Here is a 12908-nt window from a genome sequence, read left to right on the forward strand (position 1 = left end):
GTGCTGCACAGGCTGCTGCAGGCTGGGCTGAAACACCCATTGCTCATGCCCTGGGTTTGTGCTCTCTGTCCTTTCACCAGTCACAGCATCAGAAATCAAGGCAACGAGACAAATCCAACAATTCAGCATCAGTCAGGCTGGAAAGGAAATGCTGAACTCTTGATTCACACACTCTGGAAACTGCTGTCTAATGTGATGATAACGATCTCCACCTTCCTAATTGGATTTGATACTGTTAATTTGTGTATGTAAACAGAGCCATACGCTGCCTGTGCAGCTCCTTACTGTGGCCTGAGTGTGCACAACTATTTAATTCTTGCATACTACATCCATTGGATTTACTTTGTTATGATTACTGTATGAAAACTTTCATTAGGTAAGAAAGCAGTTCTAACCCAGAGCTCCCTGCTGCTGTTATTTTGAGCTTTTATATAAAAGCAGATCAGGTGTCACACAGCAGAAGGGAGATGTCCAATCTAACCACAGAGGCAACACACTCTTAGATGTTACACTGCAGCAGGGACACTGAGAGAAGCAGGATGAGGGACATGATAACACTGTGCAGTTTCAAACTTACTGGGAAGACTGAAAGATTAAGGAAAAGGGGAGCACATATCCCCTTTTTCTCCACTGAGTTTCAGTATGGAGCATCTCAGTTTCTCATGGGCCTAAGCCCCACTGTTAAACAGCAGAGCCCATCAGGTGGGATGTGTTCTCGTTCTGGATGGGGCAGAACTGTAAGAGGCATTTCTGCTACCCACGTGCTACTTTTAAGCCTTTGTGGAACACAGAGGTTTCACAGTGAGCTTCGAAGCAGCCCTTGCTATAGTTGTATTTCTGATTCCTTCTAAAGAAAGAAATACATATGGTTGTTTTTGGGGCAGCTTTTCACTTATTCCTGTCAACATCAGGATCCAAAACATGTTTTCAAAGAGAAAAAGGTTGTCATTAGTCAGCCTACATAAAATCATTATTGCTCAATGCAGTTATCACCTGCTGTGATATAACCCCTCTTTACCTTGCCAGGCTCCATAAGTACTTTTTTGTTATGCTTGCACACTTCTGAAACGGCTTTCTAGAGGAGCCAAGCTGTGGTTTCTGCTGATACCATAACACTGTTGTAATCTTCTGCTGATACAGATGTTTCTTTCTGAGAGTGAATCACTCCTCTGATGAATTAATGTTGAATGTCACCGGGGTCCCACTTGCATTTGCCTGGACCCCTTAGGAAGTGTTGGAACAACCTGAACTGTAGGATCTCCTATGGACCAGCAGCTACAAATACACTTCAGGTCACTCCTGCTCTCTAAAACACAGACTACACATTGAGAAACATCTGTCTCTGGGGTTCTGCAGAGGAGAATACCATCATACAGAGGATGTGAATTTCAGGTTTAATAGTGTGTACAAGCTAAAAAGTGAAGCTGCATGACAATGTGAATTATGAAGTATAGAGAGATGCAACAAATGGGAAATAATCTATTAACAGAGTTCTTTGTCTTTTTATTGAGGAAAAAAAAGATTTTTTTTATAATCAAGTTTGAGAAATTGTTCTCATTTTTACAAATCATGGCAACTGATCTTCTAAAAGGAAATCCTAATGCATGACCTATTTTAAAATATCTCTGTATCCACAGTGGTGGATATTTGTGTTTTGAGAAACAGTTGTGAAACTGATCTGTAAATGTGGGAAAAAATCTTTCCTTTCTTTAAATAGACACATGTAGCTAAACATGAAAATAAAAACCAGGTGGAATTAATCCCAAGTTAAATTGATACTGTACCAAATAAATAGGATTGGGGCCATTATGATTAAGAGCCGTATTTGTGCAACACAAGCAGATGCTCAGTAGAAGGAGGATGATTGTCCCATGCTGTCCAGGCAAGGGAGTGTCCCCACCAACACACCAAATCCAGTGCCAGACAGGGAACATCTCTGCTGTCTGGGAATGGCTATGGAAAATAAGGCTGAGCTGCTAAAAGCTCAGACTTTTTTAAAAAAAATAATTAGAAATACTGCATTGTCTGACATATAAATAAGGTTCCTTTTAAATTTTTGTACTTAAAAGGCAAGACAAAATGTACCAATGCACGTTCTAACCATGAACATATGGGGGATGTATACTGGGAGATCATGTTTTGCAGTAGGAAGTTCATAAATTGCAGAAAAGCTAGAAGGAATGTATTAAGGCCAGCACAGAATACAAGTGTGGCAGGAACACAGCATTCCAGAACTGGGGTTGGTGTGTGCATGATGAGAACAGTATTAGCTACAGGTCCTGATGTTGATACAAGTAGACATGTCAAAGAAATTCACATTGGTAGAAAACAGAAGAGAGATCTGTAGAAAAGTACTTCCTCTGCTATAATCCCCCAACTTTTCTGTCTGTTTCCCCAAAAACACTTCAGAAGAACTTCATAACATAAGGAGTACGGAACTGCTCCAGTGCAGTCACTTTTTCTAACCCCTTACATTCATGACACAGCACGGTCACTCCGTGGATCAGAGCAAATCATCTGTTTGAGGACTTGTAGAATTGGGTCCTCCCGAGGGTGTCTCTGGGCAGGCAAGGGGAAGAGCTCAGCTGCACTTGGCACTGCCTCAGGGCTGGCTCTGGGAGAGTCAGTGTGCCCAAACCTCTTCCCAACCCAGCTGCCAACCTTTGTCATACTGCAGCATAGAATCCCTGAAAACCCCTGTCTATTTAAAATGCTGTTTTTCTCCACAGCTCATGAAGGGTTACTTCATGCTCTGTTCCCAGCAACTGGTTTAGTCTATGTAGAGAGCAGTGAATAATTAACAATTATGTTGTCCTAATATTAGACTAGGCCTGAAATTTTAGGACAATCATTCAGTGATGAAAAACTCCACTTGATAATTGGATGTGGCATTCTGAACCTAGGTAATGGTTATGCTACTCTATAGTTTACATCACAGTCGGCTGCTTAAATGGGATTGATAGCTTCCATGCAAATAAAATGAGAGGCATTAATTCACTGTAATGGGACTTCAGTCATGCCCTTTACTAAAAAATAACCACCATGTATATTGCAAAATTATCCATATGAAAGCACCGTTATTTATAGAAGACATAAAGGGATGTACTCCCTCTGATTCAGATAACATGAAAGATTTTTCCCTGGTGACTAAAGAAAGTTGAAACATTGATGTTTCTCCCACTGAGGCAGAATGTTACATAATGACCAATTTCTGATTGTTTCTGAAATAACATTAGTGGTATTACTCACAACCATTCAAATGGAGTCCTGGAAAGGAAGTATCTCTTTACAATGCCTGATGAATTTATAGCTTGTTTCTGGGTATCACGATATTTTTAGATCATAACCATGAGAATTGTTTCCAGACAAATATATGATGACTAATTATACAGTGATCATATGATGATTTAAGTCTTACTTAAAAAGAATCTTTTAAATCACTCAATTCCTACCTCCAAGAAGAGGATGACAGAACAAACCTAAGCCTTACAGACATTGGTGGGATTGTGTATGGCAGTCTGACATTTCAGTGATGCATTAAGTATAGGAAAACACCAGAGACTGGTTTGTCTGTCCTGTCCCTTGCAGATGAACACTCCCCTCTGTTTCCAGACGGGTAAAGTTTAGTTATAAAATAATGAAACAATCTTTCTGCTCATTGCAGCTGGAAACTTTGTAGAACTGGAAGTTAGGGGTCTTCCCTTTATAGTGATGGTTTGAAAATCTGTACAATGCTAATTAGCTGTTCTAAGATAAAAACATCACAGTCACTGTCTGAAACTGAGGGCGGTGTGAAGTGCACGGCTGAGAATTGTGGAGGGCAGAGTCTTTTTATACAGGCAAAAGAGACGATGAAGTGGCAGCTCCACCCACGATTTGTCATCTGTATGCTTCACTCTGAGGTGAACAGAAACACCCTGCTGCTGAGCTGTACCAGTGGTGGCTGACTGATGGATAAGTGCCCATTTGATAGCAAGCAGAAGAAATGGCCTCAGTATATTCTGTGGGGCACCACTGATATTTTAAGTTCCTTCAATAACTACCAGACTCTGCAGGTTTGCACCAGACAGGTGCTGATTTACTTGATCTGTACCCCTGGTCTGCACTGCCCCAGAACTGACGTCTCCCAGTCCTGTGACAGCAGCCCATGGCTCTGTAATCCCCAGGGGAACACGGATCATACACATTACAGCTGTGTAAACAGCTCTGATGTTTACAAGGTGGTGTTTTCATCCAGTTCAGAGTCCCAGCTTTTGTGCTGGGTAAAGAACTGTAGTCCTTGTAATCAGCACATCTGCCACGAATGCAAAGCAAAGCACACACTGGGGTAGGAAAACCTGCAGCTTTGCACAGAGGCAAACTTGGAAAGCCAAAGGCCAGGTTCTGATATCCTCCATGACCAGTCATATTTACATGGACCCAGCTGCTGGGGAGCCCTAAACACCATCAGCTACATGAGAGCCTTTCCACTGTCCCACCAGGAGAAAGAAATGCTTTGCACAAGGTCACAGGACTTCAAGGGAAGTCTGTGCAAGACAAGGAATTGAACCATCTTCCAAGTGTCAAGCACTGGACAACTTTTCCTTTGGCTATGGGTCCCTTCTTCCATGGACACCTTGTACATTTAAGTGGATCTTTTATTGAACAACATACAGCAAGTGAAAACACAGCAGAGAGACCCAAAGGCTGGGTAAGAGCATGTACTAATGACTGAACTGACATCCTGAATAATGACCACTCCTAAGTACCTTCTAAATAAACCTCTTTTTGCCTCTTTCCTATGCTGCTTTTTCTCCTTACAATGTACAGAGACATCATAACTACCAACATTTTTTGCATTTTATCTGTAACCCAAAGCCTGAAACCATGCAGGATGTGCACATCCCAACAGCTGAAACAACAAACAGAAGAATTACCTGGAAATTGACTTTTTATTTTTACAACAAAACAGATCAGACCAGCCCTGGAAATGACAACACCAGTGTTTGTTTCCCACATGTTGGAAACATCAATAGGGAAAAAGGACACTGGGTAACATAAACTCGAGCATTGTTCCACCTGTGCTGCCAACAGATAACAAACCAAGTGCTACCTTTTTGTCACCACTGTTCTCGGATTTCCCAATTTTAGCGTGGCAGCTGGACACTGAGTCCCAGCTGCTCTTTGAAAGAAGGATTTAAAAACTATATGTACAGATTTCTGGGGCACCAAGTGATGATGCCCAAACCTCTCTGTTAAAGAGAAGCCACCACTACACTCGTGTGCTGTGGTCAGTAAGCAGAACACAGGCATTCACCCCACAATTAACCACAATTAAATTTGCACCACGTGAAAATACCTGTGGCTACAGGTTGCTAGCTGGGGCTTCTCAATGCAAAACCCTGCACAGCCACCTCAGTGCAAAAACCTGCACAGCCTCAGTCAAAAGCACACTCAATTACAGGAAGCCATCAAACTAGGAGGCTCAATAAAATAGGAATGCTACCAAAAAAACACCCTAAAACAGGTTACTAACAGCAGAAATGCATAAACATGGCTTGCAAGAAGTTGTAAAATACTGGAAATAATATTAATTTGGGGAAGGAAGAAAATATATGCAATCAGAGAGCAAAGAACACCACTTTGAACAAAATTATTTAGATTATCGAGATGAGAGGCTACTGCCTAAGTTCAGACATACAACCAAGCTGGATAAATGGAAAAAAAGACACATTAGGAATTTAGATTGGTGAAGTCACTAAAATGAGTCACATAAGTCTTCATTTTTCTTATCCAATAGTAAAAACTTAAATATATCCATAGTGGAAACCAGCTAAGATTTGCACAGCGCAGAGCACCAGCACAAAGGCAGGCAAGCTGTTAGACAGAAATGAGTGCAGGACAACACAGAAAGGACTGTGATATTGTCAGTTTAGTTCAGTGGGACATCACCGTGCACCCATGAGCTTGAGTTCAGTTTTCCAGTAACTGTATCCCTTGCAAAGAATTAGAGGGTGTGATGCCTGCAGTACTAGGCCAGCTAATCCCAGGTGTTTCTTTCCCATTACATGTTCCTCTCTCCCAGAGTGAAAGGCAGAACAGAAGAAGTTCAAGGACAATTATTGAGACTAATCAGTTAAAGAAAAGCTTTCATATGGTAAGAAATTGAAAGTCTGCAGCTATTTACTACAAATAAGCAACTCAATAACTTGATGAAGATTTCCTCTACTAAACACTTTCAGAAGCATAGATCTATACAGTGTATCATTCATGGTATAAAAATGTAATAACTTCTTCCAATTATTTTTAAATTTACATTTGATATTGATAAATTTCTGACTTTATCTCATTAGTAATAATGTTAGATTTTTTTCAGAAGTTTATCTCACTGCTAAACTCAGGATGGTTATGTTAATCTAACCAGTTGTCATTTAATTTTTAGTGTTTATAGTCCTCGGTTATCTTTCCATTCTCATTTATCAACTGTGGATTTTTACTCTGGCAGAAGAAATTGCCACAAAGTTTCCATCAAAGCAAATCCCCTTGAATTAGGGCACCCCGATAATTTTTAATTAGAAGATGACAGAACAGACTGTATGTGATATCTAATGCAAATGTGCAGGTTTTGAGGGTACACCTTGCTTCTCAGGACCTTGGAAACGTTCCTGAATTTCCTAAATCAGCATCCTATTCCTGAACCTGTCATTGGTTCTCTCGTTCTGACCCGCTGCCCGGCGGCGGAGCAGAACCACCCTCCGCCGGTCCTGCTGTATCCGTGACATACAAAAGGCAGGAGATCTCCAAGGTGGGGCAGCTCATCATCATCGACACAAACACCTTCCTTACGTATTTTATTAGACTGCCCCATCTAATTTCTGTCCTCCCACGCGTGTCCCGGAGGATGCGAGCGCTCGGCGCTGAACAGGCGCGCACCCGCTCTCCGCGGCCGCGGAGGGGCCGGGGCGGGCGCCGCGTTCGCCGCCGAGCCCGGGCGTGGCGGGGCCGCCCGGCCGAGCCCGCCGTGCCCCGCACGGCTCCCGCGGCGACCCCGGGCCGCGGCTGCCTTCGGATCGGGGCCGCCCCGCATCCGCGCCCCGCGCCGGGGATGCTCCGCCACACCCGCCGCGCCCCCGCAGCGCCCGCACCGCGGAGCCCCGCCGAGCCCCGCGGGCGATGCTGCCCCGCGTCCCGCCCGGCCCGGCCGCCGCCTTACCCCGCCGCGGGGCCGGGCCTGGCCGCCGCCGCCTGCGCGCCGCTCCGCGCCCGAGCCCGGCGCCGCCCGCCGCCTGCGCGCCCCTCCGCGCCCCGAGCCCAGCGCCGGCGGCTGCAGGTGGGTGCCCGGCGCGGCGGCTGCGCAGCGCGGCCCGGCCCTGCCGGGCACGCTGGGACTCGTAGTCCGGCAGCCGCCAGCGGCCGCCGCGGGCACCGGCACCGGCACCGGCACCGGCACTGGCACCGGCTCCGGCACCGGCACCGGCTCCGGCTCGGCAGCGGCGGCGGCTCCCGGAGCGGCGGCTCTCCCAGCCCGGCCCGGCCACCCTCCTGGTCCCCCTGCCCCTCCTCAGCCATCTCTGCTTCTGCCTGCCCCAAGCCTGCAGGTGAGGTCCCACCCAACCGCATGCTCCCTGTCGCCTTTGGATCAGCGGGATGCAGCCTCAGCCTTCCCGCTCCCCTGTGTGGCTCATGAAAACAGACTGCGCTGTGGTTTGGCTGCTCTGCCAGCCGCGGCCACCGCCCCTGCCCCAAGCACAGCTCTGCCCGCACTCCCTGCATGCGGTGCCCGGGCTCCTCGGCAGCCGTGCTGGTCGGCTCTGGGCACGCGTGTCAGCAGCTGATCCCAAAGGACGCGGTTTGCTCCTCTCGACACCCGCTGCAAACGGAGCCAGCCAAACAGGTCCTGCAGCAGAAACCTGCTGGCCCTCACCCTGAACCAAGATGTGTCACCCCAGGGAGCCAGTTTTGGAGTAGAGGGTGCTGGCCTCTGAGACCATTTTGATGTTTTTCCTTTCTTCTATTAATTAGTGTTGGCAATTCAATTTATATTTGTTCTATCATTCATATCAGTAAGGTTAACCATTGGTTGAAATGATATGTAATACTATTTGAGTGAACCCCATTTAATTAAGCATGTCCGTAATTTAATTTATCAGAATGCTTTCACTGGGTGTTGTGATTTAGTAGAACAGAGGCCCTTGGTTCTGAGCACTAAGTGATGAGTCACGAGCAGCAGAAAAGCTGTTCCAATGATTGGGACGTCTTGAAGTTTCATTTCACATTGGCACGAAAAGAAGACATTGCCTTGTTAAGAAGCAGATGCTGCACTAGGCTTGAATTTTCCTATGGAAAAAAATTACAACTAGGAAACACCAAACCCTGCCAAATACCTCAGGCATCTGGAGCAAAACTTAGAGCAGCAAACTCAGGCTAATACGAGGGGCTGAAGGGTTACCGTGGGTGTTTTGCCACTGCTGCTAAGGAAAACACCTGTATCCACAATCATGTGCAGAGTGTAGAAAAATCCTCCAAAGCTGCAGTTACCTGTTTGGAACCTCCTTGCCTCAAACTTCTCATAAAATGGGGTATCCAGCCGTAAGTTAACAGCTTTTTTGCCAAACATCTAAAATGTTATAGATCAACAGAAATGGAAAATTATCAGATCCATTTATTCTGTAGTCTTTCCCTTCCCTGCCTTGAAGCATTCAAAGATATCAGAGTTTGCATCTGTGGTTTTATTTGTTCAGTCCCAGAAGCATCAGGGAAGCTGAACCAAGTTGCTTTGAAACTGCTCTGTAACTTGGTGGCTCAGGCTGAAGAACGATTTGTTGGTTTGGTGGTGGGGTTGAAGCTTCCCTGCAAGTGGGTCTCATTCAGCCATGAGACAGAAATGTGGATTTAATTATTGACATGGATTAAGCCCTCTTTTGGGATTTAATCTTGGTCTGTAAGATCAGGGCTTGAATGAGTCACTCATAATTATACAAATACTGGGAAAGGGAAATGTATGCTTTCTACACAGAGTGAAAGTTAACATTGGACTGTTTGTTTTTTGATAAACTCCTACAAGTTTTTTCACTCAGATTTTCCCATCACACCTTAAAATGCATTTATCAAGTTGAAACTCTTCCTCAGTTGATATGAAGGAAAAGAAATCCTCCCCTGCTGACTTTCCTATCTGCATGCTTTATATCTGATGACAAATTCACTTCATATTACTTTCTGTCAAAAATGTAACAATTCTCCACAAGGAGTATAAAGTTTGGCTGAAGTCAAGATTCTGCTCTTCTTTGTCTGTGGTTTCATTCTTCCTTATAACCCATGCATGCAATTTGCAATCAGAAAATTAGAAATATGATCAGTTTCTGTGTTTAAGAAAAGGTGCAGGTCACCTGTATTCTTGAGGAACACCAACAAAAACATACACGGTAAATAGATTAAATGCAGATGTACTAGATAATCTTTCACTCTTCCCAAATAGCAACATTAAAAGAAAAATATATTCAACACAATTCACGAATCTGAGCTCTATCTCATGTCTGGGCTACAGGAGATCCCATTTATGGGCTATGCCTGCTGTGATACATTTACATCAAATGACTGTGGCCACCTACACTGACCATATTTCCCATGGAATTATGGATTTCCCAGGCTGGCACATCTAAAAGCAAAGGGTAAGGCTCCCAAGCAGTTCTTTTTTCCCTGGCAGAACCTTTGCATAACATTTTTCCCACCTAGACTTTTAATTTTACTTGTATTAATATACTTGACCTGTTGAAAGAAGCGCAGTGGCAGAGTAAATGCCCTGAGGACAATAACATATAAGGACAACTACTCTAGAAAAAAATTTACTCTGCTCTGGGGTGAGAGCTGGGATCCTGTGGATCCCAAAACAATGCATTTCCTGGCTCAGCCTTCTCTACACCCAGTGACAGTTTGTTTCAGAGAATCTACTGTGAATGCAGTGTTAATGTTTGGCATTTTTCCAACACTGTCTAAACTGGGCTTACTGCCAGCAGGTTGTACCAGTAAATCATTAACTGGAGCACCCAAAAGCAAGTTTTATTTCACTGAACTATTCGTAGCCAAAATGTGGTCAGTTGTTTCAAAATGTCTGTTCCATTTTTTAAATAAAAAAAAAACCCAGGGGCTGTTGTTTTCATCTGGTTTCCTTATGACACAGCTTGTAAGACTTTGCTTAATTAATTCCTGCTAGAACTGGAGCTTGTCTTCTAGACAACATCTGGACTTGATTACTGTATTGTGCATGTTTTGATCCCTCTCTTAAAGACCAGCTGTTGATCAAATTCAGTGACCTGTAAATAGATCAATTTCTGATCAGCAAATTTCATACCTGGGGTAGAGATTAAAAATTGATTCTTGCTCACATGAATTGGGGAGATACTTCTGCAATGGCCTTGAAAGAAAACCAATCTATATAAGCAACCTCAATTCATAAGACCTTGATGGCTCAGGCCTTAAAATGTTGGCCGGCAGCATTTCAACTGGGCAACCCCCAACTATATTTAGACTGGAAATTTTAGTTGCAGTGCTTTGACAGAGAATGGGATTTTCTTGGGCAGTTTTGTAAGGCGAAATACAGTAATACATTAAATAACACTAACATCAAGTCCTCTGTTATTTCTACCAAACTTGCTTCCTGTGAATCCTTCTACATCCTTAGTACAATAAATCTGGAATAAATACGTTTCGATTTAGATGCTGCATTTGCCACGGCAGTAACACTAACAATAAATATCTTATCTGTACCAGGTAATTTGCAGTAGATATCCAGTTGAACCACAATTTTCATTTTGGCGGTGTGCAAAGCGAGACACAGAACAGATGGCTATTTGAAATCTGGGGCCCACCTGGCAGGCATGCCACTGGGATCAGGAACAGGCTGAAGGCTGAAAAGTGGAAGGGATTGCCCACAGGATGCAAGATGACCACTCCTGATCAAGGGGCTAGACCCCAGCACCTCACCATCTTCTGTGCCCCCTTACAGAGCTGTGCATCCCCGTCCTGCTCCAAGCAGTGTGCTCAGAAGTGCCTTAGGCTGGTTCACACTGCCCTGGAGACTCCCCAGAGTAAAGGCAACATGACTGTGCTCCACCCACAGAAATGTGGTTCCTCGTCCGCTCCAGTTCTGCTGTCTGTTCTGGGATGAGAATGAGGAGATTTTTCCCAAATCCCCACCTTTTTCACACTGTCACATTTAAAGTGGTTTGCATCTCAGACAGGAATAGGATCCAAGAGATACTGTGCTCCTCTCTTTACAGGCTCTGTTAATGGTGAAGACCTTTCTGTTCCACTTCCTTCCCAATGAATGGATCTGCAGGACAGCTTCTTCAGCATTGAATTTCCCTCTTTATCTAAATACTCTGAGGTCCAAGGTCAAACGAAGGCCTTCTGGAGCTGGCCATTATACACTGGGCATGTTTCTTGTACCACTTTTTTCTTTTGTAAAGTCAGTCCCCAGGGAATTGCATTGTCTGGGACATGTCTAAACTGTCTTAATGGTCTACTTGAGAAGCAAAGCAAGTGAGGGATAGTTCCAGGTGCTAGGAAGAGCATGTCAGACAGTGTGGGCTCCTGCAGATGGGGCTGAGAATGCTGTGAGTCCGATGGTTGGTGCTTGAGCTCCTCCCCAAACATGCCTCGGCAGGTGGGCTCAGAGCTGGCTGCAGGGCAGCCATCCACAGAAGGAAAAAATTCCCACACACACATAGGTAGCTACCCCTGTGTCCTCCTACCAAAGGCTCACAGGAAATGTGCTTAACCCTTTGCATCAGAACATTAAGTTCTCAAAGTGTTAGGGTTGTGTCTCAACAGAACTGGGACTGAACCATGTCCCTCTTTGCTGCTACTGGATGATTTCCTCACCCACAATTTGTTTCAATCCAAGTTTGGCCACTCATTAAAAAAAAAATAAAAAATAATTATATAGGATAGAGGGTCAGGCATTTTTTGTCATCATCTATTTTACTGACAATATCCTTCCTGTCAAAATCCCATGTGAATTTCCTAGGTCTCCAGCCATATAATTTGAACCAATATTCTTCATCTTTTACCACATCAGCATTGTAGAGAGTAAATATGTTTTAATCAGTTTAGGATTATGTCAGAGGTTTTTCCTGCTGTGCTCAGCTCAGTGACCAGCAGTGAGGAGATCCGTGCTGCATCTGCTCTTGCTGTGCGTGCACATTGTTTCAGCACCAGTGGAACTTCCACTGCTGTCCAGGTCTTCTGTTCACAATATAAACCTTAAAAAAATTGTATACAGAATATTGTTTACTAACACGTGGTGTTTAGTAGGTCGCTGAAACGTCCACAAAATCCTGTTGATTAAGCACACACCAGCACATAGGGCACGCTGGTGCTTGGATTCCACCTGCTCTGTGTCAGCAGAAGCGCTGAAGGAGCTCTGGCCCAGAGTTTCCCAGCAGAAGCCGCTGTGTCCCCAAAATTGCTCCCTTTGTGGGCCAGGGAGCGACAGGGCACTGGACTCCTCCGCGAGGTGACCTGCCTGACAGCCCGGAGAGGGAAGCTGCAAGTTTTGAACAAAGAAGAAACAAAATGTGGGCAGAGGTGAAGACGAGGAGCCTGAAGGGGCCGAAGGAAGAAGCTACAAGGGAGATCTGCCAGGCCGTGGAGCGCCGAAAAGGCACTCGAGTTGTGCGGCGCGGGCGCTTTGCCGCCGCCGGCAGCCCACACGCGGAGCGCCCTCGGGAGCGGCTGCCACACACCCCCACACGGTTCGGGTCAGAGGGGCCCTTGCAGATCACCTCGGCCCAACGCCCTGCCAGACAGGGCCACCTTGCACAGCCGAGGCTTCCCAGAGCCCCATCCAACCTGGCCTTGAGCACCTCCATAGCCGGGACAGGGGTCGTCGGGGCCGGGGCCGGGGCCATGCCGGGGCCGGGGCCGGTCCC

At 45.4% G+C, this 12908-nt stretch overlaps 1 protein-coding gene and 1 long non-coding RNA gene across 2 annotated transcripts in view; both read right to left on the minus strand.

Annotated features, from left to right (window-relative positions):
• LOC111934135 (tropomodulin-2) overlaps positions 1-7280 on the minus strand; it is a 33971-nt gene extending 26691 nt beyond the window's left edge. The window contains exon 1 of the mRNA XM_086848421.1: positions 7193-7280. The gene's annotated coding sequence lies outside the window, so the exon portion shown is untranslated. The remainder of the gene's footprint in view (positions 1-7192) is intronic.
• Positions 7281-11372: 4092 nt separating this feature from the next.
• Positions 11373-12613, minus strand: LOC111934136 (uncharacterized). Its single transcript, XR_002867045.2, has 2 exons — positions 12334-12613; positions 11373-12239 (listed from the first exon to the last, which is right to left on the minus strand). It is a non-coding gene; the product is annotated as an uncharacterized LOC111934136 (long non-coding RNA).
• Positions 12614-12908: the final 295 nt, after the last annotated feature.

This window comes from Cyanistes caeruleus, chromosome 13 (assembly GCF_971803275.1).
Source record: "Cyanistes caeruleus chromosome 13, bCyaCae1.hap1.1, whole genome shotgun sequence".
Lineage (NCBI taxonomy): Eukaryota > Metazoa > Chordata > Aves > Passeriformes > Paridae > Cyanistes > Cyanistes caeruleus.